The sequence below is a fragment of the Phlebotomus papatasi genome, chromosome 1 (genome assembly GCF_024763615.1).
Source record: "Phlebotomus papatasi isolate M1 chromosome 1, Ppap_2.1, whole genome shotgun sequence".
Classification (NCBI taxonomy): Eukaryota; Metazoa; Arthropoda; class Insecta; order Diptera; family Psychodidae; genus Phlebotomus; species Phlebotomus papatasi.
In genome coordinates, this window is record NC_077222.1 from 47,523,717 (window position 1) to 47,547,137 (window position 23,421).

The 23,421-nt window shown below is 32.5% G+C and overlaps 1 protein-coding gene across 6 annotated transcripts in view; it reads left to right on the forward strand.

Moving 5' to 3' along the window:
- Positions 1-7,282: 7,282 nt before the first annotated feature.
- Positions 7,283-23,421, forward strand: part of LOC129799481 (protein FAM107B) — a 30,034-nt gene continuing 13,895 nt past the window's right edge. For 2 of the 6 annotated variants that reach the window (XM_055843385.1, XM_055843389.1), the window contains exon 1: positions 7,283-7,508. The gene's annotated coding sequence lies outside the window, so the exon portion shown is untranslated. Of the gene's footprint in view, positions 7,509-12,034; positions 12,260-14,155; positions 14,558-23,421 lie in introns of those variants that run through there. The other 4 variants (XM_055843386.1, XM_055843384.1, XM_055843387.1 and 1 more) reach the window with 3 other exon arrangements.

Below are 23,421 nucleotides of genomic sequence, written 5' to 3' on the forward strand. Positions count from 1 at the left end.
CGTTAATAATCTCACCTACAATAGACTTATCTAAGATTATTACCAGTTATCACAAATAATTCTTCTAAAAAAGACCGTTTTCCAATTTACATGTATGGTATCTTTTATTCGTTTAACTAGTGTAATGGCCTCTACTCACTAGAGAAATTTATGTTCGGTGCAAATGACTTACGATTGTCAAATATGGACATAAATTTCTCTAATGTGTAGAGGTCATAAGGTGAAATAATAAAACTTTCATTCGCATAAGAGCAGAAAAAAATGAATTTCAATAGAAATAAATCAGATTTGATCATTACAGTATTTAAACCTTAAAAAGTAGGATGTAAATTTTGATTAAATTAAATTTTCCTAATCTGAAAGGTTTGCCGAAGACATTGCTGACTTTGACTCTTTTTGATCAAATTTAATTTTATACTATTACTCATATTTTTTGCCATTTGTAATTGTAAACATATTCAAATTTAAATAAAGAGCTGTAAACACTTACGACTTAAACCGAGAGACGGATCTCAATCTTAAAGTAACATAATTATAATCAAAATAATCAATAAATTACATTTCCATCAGTATCTGTCTAATCCGTCTCTCGGCATAAGCCGAGTAACGACTTAGTTAGTATGGGAATTTAGTCTAATTAAGTTCACCGGTTAATTCGTTATCTTGGATTAATCAATGTCAAATGCCATAGTTTTCAACCGATTTGGTAAAATTAAATTAATTTATTTATTTATAATTTTTTAATATACCTTCTTCTTGAACAATTCTCTACTTTAAGATGGTTTTGTGGTAATTCATAAACAAATTAACCTAAATTAATCTTATAGAAGCATCCATTTTTAGCCCTGTTCTTTCCTGTCCACCGTTTAGGGCAGAATCACATTTACGGTAACATGCTCACCGTATTTCGTTAATTTCCGTATTTTCATTGCAATTTTTACGGAAATTCTTGATTACCGTATTACCTTATCTCATACTCAGTGGCACTAGGTGAAAATAAGAAAACTAATTAATTTGAAAAGAGAAATTATTCGTAGTTTTTTTGCTCGCCGTTTATCGTATTTTCGTTTTATTTCTTTAATTTTGTTATATTATTTTCACCTAGTACCACCGAGTATGAGATAAGGTAATACGGTAATGGAAAATTTGCGTAAGAATTGCAATGAAAATGCGTAAATTAACGAAATACGGTGATGCTACGGCGAACATTTTATTGCCAATGTGATTCTGCCCTTATGCCAAATGTCTCTGATGGCTGCCTAGCCTTCATCTCTTAATTCTATATGAATATTTCTCAAGATTTAAATCACTTCTGTTCTGAATATGTTTGTAATAGTCGTGATTAGAAGGAATCACACCTAAAAACCACTAACTATCAATCAAGCGAATATAATCTGTAAAGGAATTTCCCGTAGTTTTTCCGAAGTTGGTCAACAGCACGAAGACGATAATGCCCGCAAGAGTAGTGGGAAATGTCTCAATCAAGACGAATAATAATAATACAATACAAATAAGAATCATTTTGGCCATAACCAAGTCTGGGTTTCCCAGTAGCCTTTATAAATTATTTACGATTCGCGTGCAGGTGTTGATTGGTTATCACATCTTAAAATTCAATCAATTTATTATATACATTATATTAATTTTGTCAGAAAATTATGAAATAATAAATTGCCTTCACAATATATTATTTCAATTGATGTATTAACACTATAAAATCTTTAAGACATTAGAGAAAACACGAAGCAGCATATATAAGAAAAACCATTCATATAACGATAGCACTATATTACTAATATTCAATAATATCATAAACACATAAAATACAGTAATACAAAAAATTAATACTTTTTAAATGTCAGTTTAACATGTTGATTTATATTTTTATGATTTTGTCTAAGAAGTAAACTAAATCAAATATAAAGTCCTATCATTTTGCTTAATAAAAAAAATTATTGAACGGAGCTAACTACAATAATTCGAGCATTTCACAATTTTTTTTTACAGAGTCACTATTAACCTTTATTCATGTTTTTTTAGTTAACAAATAAATTTGAATTGATTCATAAATGATTTCTACGTCTGCGCTAAACAATGTAAAAGTCAAGAAATTGAATTTCAAATAAAAATCAATTAGCCAGTTTACTACCAACTCATAACTTTTTTAAGCCAATAAAAATCCGCGATATTCAAAAGTTTTTTTTTAATTAAAATAGATTTATCATATCGGACTAAAGGGATGCCAAACGTCCCAGGCTTTGCGAAGTGCTTGAACTTGTCACTTAGATGCTATACCTCAGAAGTACTTTCGCATTATTTACCGTTTACGATTTAAACCGTTTCATAAATCACTCCAAAGATTCCACAAAATAGTTTTAACGTTTTAACCGTATTGAAGTTAAATTCGTACAAAAATTGCCAAAAGGTTCATAACAGCTTCATTACAAGTTTAATACCGATTTGAACCGATTTATAAATCACTCAAAACATTATCCAAAATAACTTTAGGAGCAATTGAATTTCGGATATAATTATCAATAATGAACCGGTTCCAAACTACTTGGAACCAGTTGGGTTTTATCGAAAATTCTGAGACCTTTCCTTTTGGAAAGCTCTCGTAGAATACTATAAGTTTTTTAACACCCCGATATCATCCGATTTAATCGAAAGTCCAATTAATTGAAAAATCAATTTTCGAAAATTTGATTTCGAATATTTTGAAAACTAAACGTTGCTTTTTTCTCTAAATTTTGGTATTTTGTACCTGAAGTCATGGTGGATTGCACTCTTCCCTTGATACCCTGACCTGAGCTATAATAAAAAATCTCTAAAAAAAACTCTATATTATATCTGAGATTGATCTACCAATGCAATGGTAGATCCCATCCATCCCTACTTCAACCTACTGTATCCCGAACCTTACTATATCCAAATGAACCTAATTCTATCTCTAATTTCAGCCGTTCCTTCAATTGTTATATTCTATCTCTAATTTCGCACAAAGACTACCGTCGTTGCGGGTATGACTTTGCATTTTTTTCGCTGTTTTTCAACTTTACCCTCTAACGACCTCTACACATTGGGAGCAATTTTTGTCAAAAATTGCTTTTTTGAAGGAAATTCCCTGCAGCGTTGTAGGGGGAAACGTCAAATTTCTGTCAAAAACGCAATTTTTGACGAAAATTGCTCTCAGTGTGTAGACGCCTTAAAAGTGGATAGTTAAAGTGAAAGGAGGGGAGTGAATGTGTAAAATTATTTGTATTCAGTTGTTAATGAATGGATTTTTTGTCACTAGCATTAATTTTATAAAATTTTACTATGATAAAAAAATTCAAGAAAAAAAGGCTTGCACTGGGATAAGGTGCGGGTGACTTAGCACTTCTTAATAAATGCTAAAAAATCAACAATTTCTGATAATAAACGACAATGAAGATCTTCACATCTAAGGGTAAGATGCACGAGATCTACAAGATGACGTGGTCGCCATCTTGATTTGACGTTTCTGTCCGCCATTTTGAATAACTGTCAAAACCTAAAACTGGTCCGATTGGGTTGAAATTTTAGTATGTTGTAGCTGATGTCAAGACCTTTTCATAACGCATCTGTATTCCAGTCTATGTCAAGCATTTATCTTGATACAGAGTCTCAAAGTTTAAAATTTTGAAATATTCATATTTGTGCGATCTTCTTTTTCTAATCCTGAATTTTAAAACCAAAACGAAATGCCTCAGTAACCATTAAAATTCGTTGAGGCTTTTATTTTATAAATTTATTTACTCTTACATAATTAAAAAAAAAAGACGAAAAATGCATTTATTTATTTATTTTATTTTTTCATCTTTGCAAAAATAGTTTTTCAGATACTAAAATAATAACTGTTAATAAAATAATAAAATAACTGTTGTAAACAATTTTTTTCTTTTTGTTTGTATGTTAGATCTCATCGCCTAAAGATAGCGCTGTCTTTTTTTTGTGATGGTTTCGATAAAAGAAGCTCCCCGTAGTTTTATATTCATGAAAGTGTTAAAATTTTGAAATTGCAGCCCCTGTATCCAGACAATCGCTTGACCTAGGTCGGATTTTATATATGTTCTGAAAAGGCCTTGACATCAGCTAGAACATACTAAAATTTCAGCTCAATCGAATGAAAATTTTGTTTTGACAGTTATTCAAAATGGCGGACGGAAATGTCAAATCAAGATGGCGACCATACCACCTTGTAGATCTCGGTCATTTTATCTTATATTCCCAAAAAATTGGATAATTTTTAGCCAAATACTTCTATAATAAAGCTTTAGAAAGACCATTGTATGCAATTTTATAACATATAAATCATGCATTCTTAGAAAGATAATTTAAAAAAAAGTATTTTAGGAAAAATAATGAACAAAATCAAAGTGGATTATTCTAGCCAGATAAATTTAGAATAGATTTGGGCAATTTACTACTCTGAAATCGATTTTTGAATTGCACCTTCAGATAACTTTTTCACGGAGCCGTTTTTTGGAAAATTACCTAATATTAACATTTCATTGTCTATTACTGAAACTGCAAGAATCCTTTTGGGGATCATTGTAACTTACCGGTACATAACATATCCGTATATACTTTGACATGGTAGACTGGATCAGCGAAGACCATCAATAAGTGTTAGAATTTATGAAAGTCTTACGCCGTTATCACACTTGCGCATTAAAATTTTAATGTGATTCACATTAATTGTCGCGTGTGAGCGTCCAAATATGTTATTTGTGTCTTTGAGTCACTTAATATTTGGGGTTTTTCTATTTATTGATAAAGAATTGGACTTGGCTTGCAAAAATAAGTTTAAATTTGCCTAAAGCATAAATATTTTTCACATTAAAAAATTAAAGAGAAAAACGCATTAATTTTTCGCATTAATGCTATAAATCAATTTATATCAAATTTTGCGGCCTAAGTCTACCTTTTTATCAACAAATAGATCAAATTTTGATTATAAAATGACTCAAACACACAAATTACACATTTGGAATCTCACCAGCGACAATTAATGTGAATAATATTAAAATTTTAATGTGCAAGTGTGATAACACAGTTACGGACAGCAGAGTGCAAAGTCACCCCCCGAGTGCAGTCACCCGCAACGACGGTATTTAAAATAGAAAATGACCAGGAAAAAGCCCAGATAAGCCTATGGTAGCTAAGATTTTTCACAGGTGACCTGGAAATGCGTGCAACTCTAGGTGCTTGCAACTAGGAATGCGTGAAAATTCGATTGTGAGTTAATCTTGGGGGTAAAGAATCGCGTCGATTAAACTGTTCTTGTCGCGGTCGCAATGGATAAAAGTGGCTCGACGTCATAGAATTAAAGAATCTCAGCTAAAACCGTTTTAGCACAGTTTCTTTGCAATCTCAGTTTCTGTAGTCCGAGAATATAATTTTCTCAGATCGGACCTAGGCTTTGTATGTGAACGTTTATGACCGTGAATATTACTACAGACAAAAATTGTTCTATGATGACATAAGTATTATGTTAATGTGTTTCCACAATTATTCCAATTCTAATGATTAGATGGATTAGATCCAGAAATAATTTTATTAACTCAGATTATGGCTTGAGAAGTTGACTTATTCTAGCCAATTAAGAACATTCTTATGGTTTATAACCATTTCCAATTCTCATGTCTAATGAGTATGGTAATACTGACATCCTGATTGCTGGAAATAGATGAAATAATTGGCAGGGTAAGAATATGGCTTCTGAAGTTATACACATTATATTCTTTTAAATCACCGCACCATGACTGGTTAATCCCAATCTTGCGTATGCTAATTCGAATTTCATAGTTTTACTAGTCCGCTTGGGTGTTTTATTATACTTCCCTCATGGCGGTGTTTTCACTGTTTTCGGCAAATTTTGCAAGGAGCTGAAGTACATGAAAGAGAGCAATTGGGTAGGTGCTGGGAACTAGAAGAAGAGCGATGAAACAATCACATGGTCATTATAGGCGTTGGGAACAGCGAAGAGGGAGCCACAGAGCGAGACGAAGACCATCCCCACAAACCTCTTAATTAACCGTCTGTCAGTTTTATTACTCAATTAGTGCCTCTCCAAGAGTGAGCCATAAAGGATCTCCTCTACCTCTGCGATTCCACTGGCATCCGCACCACTCTGTGCGCTAAGCAATCGACGGGCTTGCACTTCCTCATGCTCCTGAATCTCCTCTATTATCTCTCACATGGCATTATGTTAAAGTCAAAGGAAGGGGCCATTTCACGCGGTCTTCAGTTTACCCGTGTGCTGAGATAGTGTGCAGGAAGGCGGGCTGTTCCCCAATACAGAACATGTACGAATGTGTTGGGGGCTTACTCTGGATGTATAGGTGCATTAAGCCCCATATGTATAAAAAAAAAGAAGAATAAGAAGAAAAGAAGTAGCAGCGCGAGAGAAGCTGAAAGCTCGTGCTTTGGCCGCCTTCGTGCATTATAATAATAATAAATAACCACTAATTGACATTTAGCAGGTAAAACGGTGTACATTGAGCATTCATGGAAAATGCCTCTCCATGCCCCATTCGATGCGTCCGCCTCCTCTGGCTAGGTGGGGTGGCATTGGAAAGAGAGACATCATCTTCCCGCACAATGAGAAGAGCACCACAAGTGCCGGTAGTCCAGCGAGTGAGGCCAATTAGTTTTAGCCACGGATTGTGGAACTGCAGACAGCCACAATCGAATGATGCACTTTTTGCTGCACCAGCCATTACTAACTGAACTGAATCCGATCTCTCTCTTTCTCTCTGGGAAGAAAATTTATCGGTTTGCCATTCAATAATGGGATGACGATGTCAATTGAGAGTTTCACTCTGTTGCGGCCTCTGCAGAAATTGCCGTGAGACCTGTATATGGCCTGGGGAAAATTCATGTCTTCATTGGCAACTTGATTGAATAATGATGAGATGAGGTACCCGTTTTGGACACTATTGGGCGTATTTTATTATTCAAACATTTTTCAATTTATTTACTCTTACAAACAATGCAATATGGTTACAATACTACCTAACGACATTTTGTTTTCAATTTCCCGCCAAGTAATTCTCTCTTCAAGTTCTTCTTATCTTATAGTTGCGCCCTCTATTAAATGTGACGATCTTTCGTTAAGTTGAGTAGAGAACGATATCATATACACAAAACTCCAAAGACACCAAGTGTAAATGCACTAACTTAACGAAACACCTGTTCGAAAGCATGAATAAAATTCACCACTAACCAATCCCAGTGAGGTGAATTCGCTGTAGCATTGTGACGTCTGACCCCCTCTTTTCAGTGCGTGTTTATATTTTGATGGGTATATACACGGGAAACCGATGAGAGTTGTGATAAATCAATTAAAATTGCTCAGAAACATCTTTAAAGTGTGATATTTCATTTTTATTCGCATATGCTCACTAGATTGACTTACAACGGACTGTGAGTGAAATAGGAAGGACTTTGTGAAGGAGTCAAAGGGCTAAGGAAGAGGGAATAAGGTGAGTTTCCTTTATCTTTTTTAATCTCTTATTCTTAGCGTCTCCGTATTGATTTTATATTTAACACATAATCTATTAAAATAAATCACAAAAAATGGCCCTGAATATCTTATATACCTTGAAAATGAATCCCTCAGTCGAAAAATTCCTCACAGAGACATCCTTGTGAGGTGTATGAATATCCTTTGTCATAAATGACGTCACAGCAACCCTTGGTGAGCTGTCAAGGTCGAAGGCATTAGAACTGCGCCGCGGTTACGTTTTTCGTGGCCAAAAATAGCGTGTTCACACACAAAAAACCAGAAATAGCAATCCTTCACGACCTTTTCACAAAAGGGCATGGACAATATAATTGATGAATTTTATAGCGTAAGGGTTGATAAAGAAATGACATTTCCCCATTCACCGATACAGCCAACATAATCAATTGAGCCAGTAAATCGTTTTTCTGGTTATCAACCTCTCCTTTCATCAGACAAATTTGTTTCGTTTCCAGAATTGCTTTTAAAGCAATTGTGATCTCTGCCAGCACTCTTCCAGCTCCACGGGTTCTCAGACAAGGCGAAGGTCGTGTCTAGACTAGAACTTGAAATGTAGCATAAACCTTGAACAAAATTCCAAAATCACGAGCAAATGAAATCTCTGACTATTTTCCTGTTTTACTGATTTTCAACATAAAGTTAAAGTGCATTAATAGGGGAACTATTGCCTTTGAGTTGTTTTACGCAATATAATCTTCAAATGTATATTGGCGGAAACATTCAATCTTATTTATGCAATTAATTCAAATCTAAAGCATTTACGTTTTATGTAGCGTCCATTATTTAGATCAGAGTTTTAAATTGTGTTTTGATTTGCTGTTCAAATGAGTATTTTTTCTATTTTTACTCGTTATGAAAATAAAATTAAGCATGTAGCTGTTTCTAAAAATTAATAGATAGAAAGATAATTTTTTTCTGTAAAGAGCCTTTTTTAAATTTTTTTTTAAAATGTTATTTTAAAAAGAAAGTGTCAAGTTGGAAAAAATCAATTTTATAGAAATTAAAACACAGATCGAACTTTTTTTTTAATTACTTTTTTGTCGGAAAAAATATGTTTTGTATTAGTTAACATTAAATTATAATTATTAGTTTGGGTTCTTCGTTTCATTCTTAGTCAGATTCTAGTCTAATTTAGTTTCTAGATAATTCATCCCAAAAAATGTATATTTTCGAAAGTAAGTCATGCCGTGAATCTACCCCACCTTGCTCTAATCTTAATTCAAACCTTAAATTGAATTGAATCTTACAACAGAATGAGATTGTAAAACATCTCATTATTATTATCGTTTTTCACAATTTCAAATTAAAAATTTTCTATTTGTCTTTTATAAACTCTTTATTTTGACGTTTGTCTTGTCGAAAGCAATGTTCCAAAACGAAATTTTCTATTACTGCTCGAACTCCACAGAGAACGCAGTATATAATAATCCCTCGATTTTGAGTTATTATTATCGATTCCACACCTTACCCTTTAAAAAGTCGTAGTTTTGTAGAATTTTGGATATCTGAACTTCTGAGTTTTTTGACGTCATGCTGTTGTCTGTCTCTGACTCTGAGACTCAGAGTTTATGTGTTCGACCATTGCCACGCCCAGAGGCCAAACGGTTTGAGATAGAGACTTGGAAACTTTTGGGGGACCTTTATAAGTCGACCCTGGGATGATTAATATGCCACTCATACCAAATCCCCCTTCCCCTACCCCTCCAAAACTATATTTTTTTTAGGATTGTTTAAAGACGTTGTAAGATTTTTTTTTTATTTTTGGATATGTTTTAGAGATTACCTTATGGCCTCTACACACTAGTAGAAATTTCTTTTTAAAAAAAATGCCTTTTTAAAGAAATTTTCCCCTATCCTTGTAGGCAGAAACGTCAGAATTTCTTAAAATTGCTTCTAGTGTGTAGGCACCATTAGCGGATATTTCATCCAAATACGAAAATACCATTGAATCATTCTTAATAACAACGGTTTTCAAGGTCAAAGGTTTCAAAGGCTCGAGAGAATGTATTTCTCAATCGAATGATATCGTGTTTGGACTCGTTGCAAAGGTCTTAGAATTTCTAACAAGTGTGAACCGGTTCCAATCGGTTTTGAACCGGTTCATAACCGATAACTAATTTTTATCAAAAAATCAATTTTACTACTCCTAAACTATTTCGGGCGATCTTTTGAATATAATTTATGAAATCTTTTAAATCGGTTGTGAATCAATAAATGGTAAATGTTGGGAAAGTACTTATGAGGTATAGCATCAAAGTGACAAGTTCGAGCACTTCGCAAAGCATGGGACGCTTTGCCACCCCTTTTTTGATATAATCTAAAGATAGACGTGCTGTCACCTCTTGTCACTATCTTCGACGTACACAAGATAGAAGATTCCTGATATGACATCATCTTCTAATAAGGCTGATTACAAGACTGCATAGAAAAATAGATAAATACATACCTGACCGTCCATGTACTTATAACTTCATATTGTTACAAATTCAAGAGTTTGCACTGATTTGCACTCCAACCAAAGCAAAGTCCTCAAGGTTCAAATCTTTTGTAAAATCTGTGTACCTTTCTTATTGTAATCTTTTAACAACACTAACTCAACAAGGTGTCAATTTTCTTGCTTCTGAAGATGCCAATCTAAGTGATAAGAAGTGCTCCTATTTGTGACTGGGTACAAGTAAAACTTCTGCTTACCCAGTACAGTGTCTAAAAGGCATTGGGATCCGTGTTAAACAATAAAAGCAATGTAGAGAATGGGGCACTTTCTCTCTGCAATATAATGTTCAATTTCATGTGGCATTTTTTCTTAGCGTCACTTATTTTTTCCGTATGAGCATGATTACAGAAATGCACATCGTTTTAACCCGTACATAAGTTGTGAGTTTCAAGTACCTAAAATTGACTCTTTTCACTTTTGTGCGTCTATAATGTGTCCCAAAAGATTAAAGCAAAATGAAATCTTCCTCATTGTTACTAAATTGCCAAAGTGGTCATCACTACTTTTGATATTCGAAAGACAAATTAGAGTTTATTTTAGTATAATTTACTCATAGGGTCTACCTAAAATTCACATGAAAATTACTTAATGTTCTTCTCAAAGTTCCATCTTATTATAAGTTTACTCGAAGAATACCTATAATCTATACATTTATGCATTACTGAAGAATATGTACTCTCTCTTAATAAAGGAAAAGAAAGATTTCATTAAAAGTTAGTAACATTTAAAAACAATTATTTTTTTATTTATAGACATAAATTCTTATTGATGATTGAGATGCTTAAATCAGTGATGTAGAGTGGATTTATAACTTTCCTAAACACAAAGGGATCTTATATTGCTTATAATTAGCTTCTAATATTCCATAAAAAAATGCTACTACAACAATTCTAGTACCAGTATCACTTTATAGAGTTATAGCTTTTTTTTTAATTGCCTTTATAAAAAGTGAGATTACTTAAAGTTTAATTTTTATCATTTACTTAATAAATAAACCGCATTACACATAAATTTTTACATTGACTACTAAACCATTGTGATTAAATAAAAATACTATAATGTATTGAATTCAGTGAATATAATCGTGTATAAATTATTCAGATTCTTTTGCTTTGTATTCTTTAGCAAAAATCTGGTGGGAACTGACATTGAAATGTTATTGGAAATATTCCTTCTTTTTGTGAAATATTATTCTTTAGTGTTCTTTTGTCTGAGACAAGAAAATAATTCTTGAAATTCCACTGTATCAAATTAGTCAGACGTTTTGCTGATGAATGAGGATGGATCCAAGGCGTCCAAGAGGTGTTCTGTCTTTTGTAGTTATCTTATGTTTCCTCATATCCAAAATTCATACATTCCTCGTGTATGTTACACACATGATCATTTTGGTGCGGAAGACATTGAAAAGAAGATGAAAAGAGGCATCATTTCACTTTGAGAACCTTTGGAAACAGTTACAGACGGTTATGGTGAAGTTATGGGGCGGGGGAGCAATGGTAATCGCGACGAAGAAGAATTTCAACACAATAAAAATCTCAAACACCTGGTGATGCTGAAGGTGAATCTTTTGCTAAGTTCACTGTCCATCTCATCCCAACGATGTTGAATTTCAGAGGAGGTCAATAAATGCCTCAACATATTGCTAAATGCTCACTCTGGCATCTCTTCGGCACTCACTAACAACTATATATAATACATATATGCGTATTTGTGCGCCTCCAACCCAACCTGATACCTTCTTCTACTTCTTCGCGTCTTTCAAATCCAAAGTCGAGGCCCAAAGAGATTACCAACAACCCAGAAGAGAGTCATGAACCGGTTCTGAAAGTTCGATTTTATTACTCAGTTATATCACACACATTTATCCAGTGAATATGTATGCATTATTATCCAAAAATATATATTCATGTCTATTTGCAAACTCATTTAATTTTATAGATTGTTTGCTAGTAAATTTAAACGGTGAATGATGGATTCAAGACATTTTATAGTATAGCATTTCACGTAAAAGCACAAATTCTTAAATCTCGTACGAAAGTGCAGATTCAGTTTGACCGGAAAGTGTTATTAACCTTTTTATTATTTTAAGACAAGTTTCTCGCTCGAGCTCCAATACCTATTTGCAAATTGTACGAAAAGTGTAGCAACAAATTGAGTGTAGCATTACATTTCTTTTATGACACCACTGTGTTTTGTACACTAGGGTCATATAATGTGTAAGTGTAATGATCTTTAAAAAAAAAAACCAGAAGTTAAATGTTTCATGAGAAACCCTTAGGTCCTTCTGTTGTTTCTCTACAAAAGCATTAAAAACAATTTTGAGACTCTAAAAAAATTTAGGTAGACTAATATAGAGATATCTGTATTTTTTTCTTATTTATTGCATACAGCCGTGAATAATGTATCTTTGTTTACTTGTGATAACATACCGATAAAAGGCATAACGAAAATTTCTGCCACAACACGTTAACAATATTGCAGAACGGAATGGTGAAAGAGACTTGGGAAATTTTGCATAAAGCGCTAAGGCTGTCTACACACTATGAGCATTTTTTAAAAAAATTCTTTAAAAAATAACCCTAAAAAGGTTTTAAAAAAGAATCGGCTCTACACTAGTGAAAATTTTTGTAAAAAAATGGATTTTTTACAGAAATTTGCCTAGTATGTAAGCAATTTTGTAAAAAAAACCGACCCATTTTTATTTTTTAAAATTTTTTTTAAAGAATTTTTTTAAAAAATGCTCATATGTGTAGACAGCTTAAATCTCGAAAAGTTTTTATTACCATTTCAAATTTGTTGAAAGAAAATATTTGACTCGATAGAAGGCAATTAAATCACTAACTTCAATTATTCTTAATTTTTAGAATCAAAAAATACTACATTTGTTTAACAAAGAACTACGATAATTTTTTAAACCGTGCTCAAATTATGTTTTTTATATCGTAAATCAGCGCAGAATGAATATATTTTAACATCTGAAGCGTGACCATTTTTTCTCAAAATTATTCCGATTAGATAAAACTAGGTAGGAATACTGGGTAACAATAAAAAGACAAAAAAAAATTCATCTTCAATAAAAATACAGTTGAAACTTTAAGGATCATATGAAAAGATTAAAATAAAATATATCTACCAAATACATTAAAAAATTATTTTATTTCAATGCATATATCAACATTTTCAGAATACTAATATGGAGTATTTTAAATTTTTACCATATAGCTTTATGAACCTCTTTAAAAAAAATAATTGAAGTATTATTAAATCGCCATAACTAATTCAGAAATATTTAAGTTTTGCGCCCTCTTTGTTTTTTTTATCTTTCTAAACAGATATTAAAATATTTTACTTTGAATAATTTTTGCCATTATTTATGCATCAGGGAGAGTTTCCAGAATTATTCTGTCCTCCTAAATATGAATAAGTCATCCGTTTTAGAATTTTGCAAAAGTTTTTCAGGTTCAAAGTAACGTGTGTCCAAAATCTGCACAAAATTCTATTAGTGTTCCCCCCTAGTGCGCCTTTTCTGCCTATTCTAAAGCTGGAATGTGATTTTTTAAACCAAAAACAGCTTTCAGAAAATGGCTTTAAAAGTACATTTTCCTTATAAAGATCAATTTTTTTTACGTTTTGCCCAAGGTTTTTTTCTATAACTGTTTCCTTTGAATGCTTTAAATTCGAGCATAATTATATTATTTATAAACAAACTATCCCGACAGCTCCAAGTATAGTGATTTCAGATGAATCTTTCAAAATTTTGAGATAATCATGCAAATTTATAGAACTCAGTATAGAATTAGGCTACCGATATACAAAATTTACCTAAATTTAAGCACTTAATTTTTTCAACAATAGAAGAAAGAGAATTAGCTGAGTGATAAAGTAATTTTCCTTCTGTATACAATTATTCAAGGCCATAATCCCTGCATCTCATAATCAAGCACAAGAATGAGGATTGTAGAACAATAAGTCGGCATTCTTCATTGAAAATTGTGATAAGAAGAATAACCACATACCTATACATTTATGTATCCAATATGACCCCCACTGCTCTGTATCATTATTGGGAGAGAGCACTCACTTTAGTCACCGAAGCTAGAGAAGTCCACGCTTCGGAGTTACCACGAAAGCGTGCTTGCGACAGTGTTGAACGCAATATCGTGTCGAATGGTTGTCTTTACCTCGTGTCTCAGCAAGCGAATGTTCTGTGAGAAGTTTTCAAGTGAATTTAAAAATATTATTTATTTATCTTGAAAATTGTTCTAAACAGTGTTATTTAAATTCTTGGATATTTCACAAAAGAGCTTACAAATTGCCTTTGGGTTTTGTTTATATAAAAGTGTTGTGGTAGTTTTCAATTATCCGACAACTCGTGCAAATTCATCGAGTTGTTGCGCATTCTTTGCAAATATAGGTATAATAAATAAAAACAAAAATATATACTTATACTTATTTGTGAAATATTTGTTCACACTCGAAACTGCAGATAAGAACTTATTCTATAATATTATGAGGTGAGTGATAAAAAATCCCATCAACGATTTTTAATTATTTGTTGTTTTTTTTAATGACTTTTTAGAAAGATTTTCACACTTTCGTATTGAAATACTGGTGTTTTAAAAGCCACATAAGTTTCCCTCATAGATAATCTTAAAAATGCACCAAAAAAGTACTAGTCTCATCTTTTCCTTTCACTCATCAGGGGATTTAATACTATTACCATAAGAAACTTTCCACGCATTCGTGAAAATTTCCTTATTTAGCAATTTGTATAGGAGTTAAGTTTATCTTGTGTGTGCTTAGAGATTTGTTCCTATCTTATCGCTCTTGGCGTTGGTTTAAACACAACACTCAAGAATTACAAGTATATTTCAATTTTTTTCTGCTATGTCTGGCTATGATATTAAGATATTATTTTCTGAAAAGAAAACATTCTCAATCCTTAAACTCGAGCACTAAAATATTTGAAAATTATCTTTGAGATAAATCAGCGTTTAATTATCTTTTTATTTCTACTACACTCAGAAAAGAGCTCTGTGGAAACAGCTCTTAATTTAGCTCTTGATATAAGAACGGGCATTCGTGTGTTGAGCTTAAAGACTATTTTACTTGAAGGAAAGTATTTATTTTAAAATATGCTTTGGTTCAAGAACGTACAGTCTTTGAATTTTCAGAGATGGCAAAAATAGTCTCTGGAAGAATTTTAAGTACTAATAAGTTCTTGGAGCAAAGCATAACGAGTTTTGATTCTAGTATCAGATTTTTTCTGCTGTATCGCAACAATTTTGACGTACACTCACAATTAAAAACACAATAGAATTTCACGTTTTTTTATTGCCCTATGCCACCGTATACACTTCTTAATTTATAATATTTCACATTCCCTATTGTTTTCCTAAAATCCAAGCGAAATTGATCAATTTTTGACTAAAAAAAACTCACATTTGGGAAGATATTTCTCCATCCGATTATCGCTGAGCGAGATGCCCGACATGTTTACAATTTTTTTTTCACCCGAACCATCTCACAAAAATCTTTTAATTTTTCCTCTATATAAGTTTTTCTAAATAAAAAACCACCTTTTCACAACACTCCAGACACTTGAGCGAGCTCGTGGGGCACAATATTCTAATTTACAAGAAAAAATATTTTCCTATTTTTCGAGCTTCACTTCACCAAATTTACACGTAATTCTTATCGGCACTGTATTTTTTTGCACCACAAGACACTTCACTACTTGTAGAGGCTTCTCCCCACAATTTTCACTATAATTTTATTGAAAAAACTCGCGAAAACAATCACAACTTTGCGAATTAATTGCACTGTGAATTATTTTGTCTGTCATTTGACAGCACTGGAAGTCACTGAAAATTTTCTCTGGAGAGACGGTACTCTCTCTCTCTCGCTCAAGACACGGCAGCTCTTAGTTGATCTGTTTTAGAAAACAGCTCTTGATTCTAAGCACGACATGTTTAGGTTGATTCGGCTCTTAAAATATTCTTACAGACAAGAGCTGCATTTTTGCAAATCCCATACAAAGTTAGAACTGCCTTTTTCTGAGTGTATACTAAACGAACTAATCAACATTTCTTACTATGCAACGTTACCATTATGTACAGCTCACATTTAGTTCTTCACACACAACAAAATTTCATAGTTGACGAAATCGGAAAGTGAAAAAGATCAACACTTTTCCCGCAATTCAACAGTGTATCAGATTGCATTTAACTTATTTCTCACTTACCTATATAAGACTAAACATACAATAATCAATACAAAGCATACAGTGTGAGTGAATGAGATAAGGCATACTTAATATCATACAACGAATAAGAATGTATAATTAGGTTAATAATTTATTTTGTATTACACTGTATACAGTCATTCATTTCACTCTCTCTTTCTCTTTCTGTAATATCTTATTTTTCTACAATATTTATTATGATCTTGGATTATATCTTGAATTGTTTTTATAGGAAATTCTCTAGAGTAATTCAGAGTTCCAGTGAAAATTGCAAAATACTCCTAATAAAAAAAGTCAAATGAAAAATCCTCAGCAGTTCCATACCATAAAAATAAATTTAAAATTATGTGGTAGGTAAAGGCTCTTTGACAATTTAAACGTATATATACTGTCTAAAGCAAATTGAAAAGTGTGATAAGTAATTTCTTATCGGTTTAACCATTAAAGGAAATCGTTTTATTGAATTCTCGATTAATGATAAAGGATATTTTTAATTCAATGAAATTCATTAGTCACATTCGATTGTTGATCCTAGGATTAATCTAAGTGATTAAAACATATTTATTTCAAAAGAAATCTCCGATTTCTCAATTGTTTCCGGAATACATTTCCGATTAAAGCGTCAAGATTTTTCTGTTTAAGAATCCGACATATTAATCATTCTGCGGGGTTGAAATCTGTAAATGAAATGAGGTTAGTAAAAGATTCTCTCGAATTTCGAGTTCATTATGAGACCTTAATAAAAAATAATGCATTTTTAGCGGTATTTTAACATTCCTAAACGTTAAATAGAGGACTATTACGACTATTACATTTTTAAAAATGTAATGAATAGGCCACTATCGCGATAAGTCATTCGCGATCGTTAAAAAACTGTATACTGGTATAGGGTAGACTACGAACTTTTGGTCACTTGAAGCTTTTATAACGTTTATAAATTTTGGAGATTGAAATGAGATTTTGCCATAATCTGAACTTTTAAAGAATAAGGAGTCAAAGTAGTACACTTATGGGCAATTTGCACTTAACTCTATAATTCATGTAGACATTTATCAACTGTCACAATGCCTTAAAAATTCAACATTCACTTTGTCAGAAGAAATCGATGGGAGACTTGGGAATTCGTGTACAGTATCACAACCAGTGATGGTGGCCCTACAAGGATTGCTCTAGTTAAGGGTCGCGTTTACATATCGTCGATTGAATTATTAACTGGTGCTAATTGCATTTACTTTGCAAAGCAAATGCACTTAGCACAGTTCCTGATCCTACTGACTATATTTGCTCAGGGTTAACTGATTTATACGATCAGAAGGCATGAGTGCTCGATGCCAATAACCTTAAGCTCATCGGAAGACATGTTGACTAGGCTTTGAAGATACCTAGGGGTAACTCATTCCCATTTTTTTTTGACAAGGGTTTTTGTTTTTTAGAGTTTCGCGATGCAATTCTTGAGTGTCTCGGGTTTCACGATGCAAAGAGTGGGTTTCTCGGATTTTGCGAAGCGTTTCTCAAACAATTTATAAGGGTTTCTCAATATGAGTTACCCCTTGAAAGATACACATCTTTCACCTCCCACTCTAAAGGCACATTATGTACCCAAATCAGTCTTTGGGTATTCAAAATAACAGCAGGAAGCCCCGGAACCGATTCGTCTTACAACTTAATCTATAACAGAAATAGATTTAACATTATATCGATTCGGTAGTATCGATAAGTTATATCAACCCCTCCATTCAATATTTCTAAAAATCATAAAATAAGTATTTTATAATTTGATGTGATTGTGATTAATAATTTTTTTGATTTTTGAAAATCTTCTTTTGGTCAAAATAGAAGATTTTGTCCATGATTTATGGCCCCTACACAATGGATAAATTTATGTCCATATTAAAGACTTTACACAAGCGTAGAGAATTTACTTCAATATGGACATAAGATTCCCCAGAAAAGCTATGCAAGCCATGGTGAGGAGACCTCGGCCTCGAGGCAGACCTAGGACAAGGTGGCTGAATCAAATTCAGAATCTTGCCTTGGAACGCCTCGGGATCGAACCCGAACATCTTCCTGAAGTGGCGGAGGATCGACAAACGTGGGCTGCTAAGTTGGATGTCATGGGCCCGCGACCCCAATAGGGATAAGCGGTTGAAAATGAATGAATGAATGGACATAAATTCCTCAAGTGTGTAGAGGCCATTATGGACGTATAACGTCTATAAGTTATGACTCCACTCTATTGTGGTTTTTCATTCTGTTTGAGCAATACAAATTGCCTTGCCATAAAATCAGCCCTTGTTCTAAAGAGAATTTTAATTAAATACCAGTAGTAATATCTTGTTGGAATGTACAGGAAATAATACTCATCTCACATCACAATATTTGCATCTAGATGCTAATTTTTCTAATTTTTACTAACTCTACATAGCAGAGAAAAATTTGATATAATATGAAGAAGGATTTTTTGCACATCTCTCATTACTGAAATACTTTGGTATTTATTGAATATCTTCATGAAGAAAGTCAATAGATATTTTCACATGTATTAATTCAAAAAAGATTAAATTCATGTAATGTGGGTAAATTAGTTGAGATATTCTCACTGATTTTGTGAAATCTGCTATTATATCATCAAAATATTCTTTTGATTTTTCATATGCTGATTGTAAATGCGTTACGATACTAATGTACGTAATTTAGAAATCAATAAAATTATGTTCGGTATAACAATTTTGCTTATTTTATATAAAAGAAAAAGTTGCATAACATTACTTTTTAGTACGATTAAGAATATCTCACATTAAGTGCTGCGAATGCAAATCAGATAAATTACATGGGGAAGTTATGTTACGGAGAAAGAGCCATCGAAATGGATTCGAACAATCGGAAACAATTGCAGTGTACAAAATTTTGAGTGGAAAGTCTTGGCTTTTCAAACCATTCTTTTGCATTCATACCAAAACAGACGCAATAATACACCAATTCAAGAAGCACTTTTTGTCAGCGCGCCAAATTAAAAATTTTATAATAGCGGCAAATCATAAATTTCCGGTTGTTGTATAACTTTGTATTTTCAGGTGCTAAAATGTAATGTATGGTAAATGTGATCAACCAAAATCAAATTTTCCTGTCGATTTATCCACCTTCGTATACCAAATTTCTGGAAATATGAGCTCTCTCGAGCATGATAAAGTGATTGGATTGAGATTATATAGCCAAGCATATCTCTGTCGGGATTCACCCGACAGACGTAGAGTGGTTGTGATGATGAGATGACAAAATTAAATTGTGAGATGTGCATTTGATAAAATTTCATTCTGTGAGAAAATTAGAAAGAAATTGGAAAATGCTACACATGATGGTGCTTGGGTTTACAAGTGCCGCATCCGGTTGGATGGACAAGAGAGTCACCATAAATTAATTCGACTGCTCTCTCGCATATAATTGTAATATACGAAAAATATAAGTCGCATTTCTGGGTTGTGATGGGACATGCCATATATATCTATGTAATATGAGTACAATGTGGGATAGAGGGCTCTTGATTATTTTAAAGTGGTCGTCATTAAATCATTTGAAATTCCCATTGGGGAATATCATTTATCCCAGAGATTTCTTCCCTATACACAACCATTTCTCCCTCTCTGGTGATATAATTGACCATATCTTATAGGTCAAGTGGATATCAATAATTGGAAATAAGCAAAATAGCTCTAATCTCAAAATAGAATTTCAATAAAATATTTATTTGATGAGATTCTTAACAATCTCATCTATTTTGATTTTACTTTCTTTATAAAAAAATTGTACTTATTATGAATTTAGTTTTTTTTTCACTATGAATCCTAATATTTATAATCTACAGATAAAACGACATGAACTTCAGTAAATTCAGGAGTTTCTGCTGTATTTCTGTTTCGAAATAATTTATTAAAAAAAATTATCAGGCCCATACCTCAATAGCATAAGTCTATCGACATTCTTTCAGAATGTTATTTGTTTTGTTATTTTACGTCGGTAAAAAAACCCTTGATCGATAAAATACGATATACAATTCTAATTATGTCCGACGTTGTTAGCATTGTCCAGTGTTGTTTCAATAAATTAAATCTAAACTTTTATAGATGAGTGTAAGTGTAATTTGATTTATTCAATCAATGGTTTACTAAGTGGAAGGTTTATTCAAGCTACGATCCTGCAATTTATTGTGTAAGAAATCGCACGGTTTTGATCTAATAAAACAGAAATTGTTGACCTTATGATTTCTGTTCACTAAAATACTCACCGAATCATTCTATTGCATGGGACAGTAGGGCTCTTCAGGCATATGCATTATTAAATAAATATATGGAATTTTCTTTTTGACTGTAATTCACATTTTGTTTTTAGTGACCATTTTTTTACTGCTAGAATTCCATATGTATATCGCTCCTTGGAAATTACAAGAGGCCAACTCAATCTGAGCCATTTTTCAGGAGACAGCACGAAAGATTAAACTTTGTATAAATAATTATCTCATATATGTATGATAATAAAAACAATTTAATTCTTTTCTATTTGTATGAGCATTATTATAAATATCGAAATATACATATTTTTACCTTTTAAAATATGTTTTTTTATGAGTTAGCTCTTTGTCATTCTAAATGATGCGTAAATTCTCATGAAATTAGAATGACAAGGGATCAACTTGCTTGAGTTAGTCCCTTGTTTCACAAAAATTTGAACGATAAATCTATTTTGTGCCCCTTGACTTCAAACAAAACCGCGCAAGCAATCATAAAGAGTAAAATTTTGAAAAACTTTTCTAATAACGAAATTTATTGACTCATATCATCTGAAATTTTATTAAATTCTCTGTCTGAGTGTATTAAAATCTCAAAATCGCCAAAAAGTGAGTTGGCCCCTTGTAATTTCCAAGGAGCGATATAATCCACATGTGTATATTATATATACAATCCGTTGAATTGTACCATCACCCTACTACCCCACCACGCGGAGACCACTATTTTTTCAACAAATCTTTGCGTCTTAGACGAGTTCTGAGAAATGCCGTTACGCTGTTTGTCCGTCTGTGAGTCTACCTGTCCAATCGGTCTGATACATCTGCCTGTCCCTACCTCTATAGGCCAAACGGTAAGAGATAGCGATTTCGAACCATCACCAAACCCAGAGATCATTAACATGCCCTTCATTTTCCCCCATCGCTTCCCTATCCCTCCAAAACCATGTTTTTGGGGATTTCTCGAAAACGCATTGTGTGATTTTTTTCATTTTATTATTGTATGAAAATCATATGTTGAATCATTCCTAATAACGGGTTTTCAAGGTCGAAGATTACAAAAGGCTCTAAAGGACGTATTTCTCATCTGAATAGTATTATATTTGGGCTCGTTTGAAAGATCTTGGAAATTCCGATAAAATTGAACCAGTCCCGTTTGGTTCTTAACCAATTCATAACCGATAACTAATTTTTATTTTATATTTATTATATAACATACATATAAGGTATAGCATCTAAGTCACGAGTTCGAGCAATTCGCAAAGCCTAGGACGCTTTGCCATCTCTTTTTAAATTCAAATTCAGTAAATATCTAACGCCTTAATTTTGTCCCAGAATAGTATTTATGAGAAAAATATATTTTCAAATTTGTCATTTTTAATTTTCATGCTTTCAACCTCTTTTCATAAACTGCAATAGGGTTACAGAAAGACTAAAATCACTGTATTATCTCATTATCTTTTCACTGATAGTTCTGTTGGGGAAAAAGTTGTGAAATAGAGTCTTAAGACTTTTTTCTTCCTTTTCTGATTTTGCATATGCCGAGATTAATTTATGAGCGACAATTGCACATCTTGACTGTGAATTTGTATTTTTTTTCTGTCGATCTCAAATGGTTGGAAAACTGCACATACTCATGTGGTGGCAAAGAGGAATGAATTGCACATTTTATTCCTCATAAGTTGTTTCTTTAGCACTTGTTGAATGCTTTCTTTTGTATTGCATAATGAAGGCGGAATATGTTGGCCATAATTTTCCATTAAATTGAAATATTGTATGTGAATGCAGCAAGATGTCGATTTATTTTCACAAATTAAATGTTCATCTTGGATGTTCCAATTGATAGTTAATATGGGCACATAAAAAGGCGGGAACCAGAAGTTAATTCTTTATTTTAATTCCAGCATACAATTGTACGAATGTTTTGTGTAGGTTGACGATGTATCTGGAGTGGATTTGTTGTATACTTTGTGGCATACGTTTGGTATTGTGAGCATTTATTTTAATGAAGATTGTGTAGGGTAAAAAAGAAAAAAAGAGCTTCCATTCAATAAACACCGAAGGTTGCACGTGGATTTTGTGTGCAACGCCGGCACTATGTCAGTGGCAAGCAATTGTTACGTGAATTTATGATTGTATTTAAATTTACTAAATGGCTTTAATTGAAGAAACAAGAAACAATGAACATGGAAATCATTATTTTATAAAAACAAATTTGCCATTTGTACGTGAAGTATAATTGACGTACACATACATTACATGATTATAATCTTCTTATTCATAATCCTATATACTGTATAAATTTTGAGTACCAAAATGTCGTGATTTAATTTCACATATGGCTGAAGTTCTTCTTTTGCATTAGTTTCTCTGAAATATCTTCAAAAACATCCATCTCGGATGAAATAACTATGACTTCGAGGGTTCCCACAAATGCCCGGCAATTAGATTTTCCACTCGTGATAATCTATTATTAAGCATAAGTTTTTGCGCATTTGCCAAAAATAGCACGCTTCATATTTTTCCTATACACGCAATAAGACGATATTAGAGAAGGAATTGAGACATGTGGGAAAACAATGATGGAAATTTACGAAGAAGTTTTATGTAACTATTGAACGAATTTGTATATTTAACATAAGGTTTTTTTTTTTGTAATAATTTCTACAGAAGGTGTTTCAGAATCAATAAATTCTTTTGTCACAGTTTTGACACAAATGTTTGTATTTAAAATAGTCTAATTGCAATAAGTCATTGTGTTGATTGTTTCTCTCTTTCCCAAGTTCCAATAAAAACTACTTGGTCTATGTTATTTATTGTTTCAAGTGAGAAAAATTATGAAATAAAAACTAATC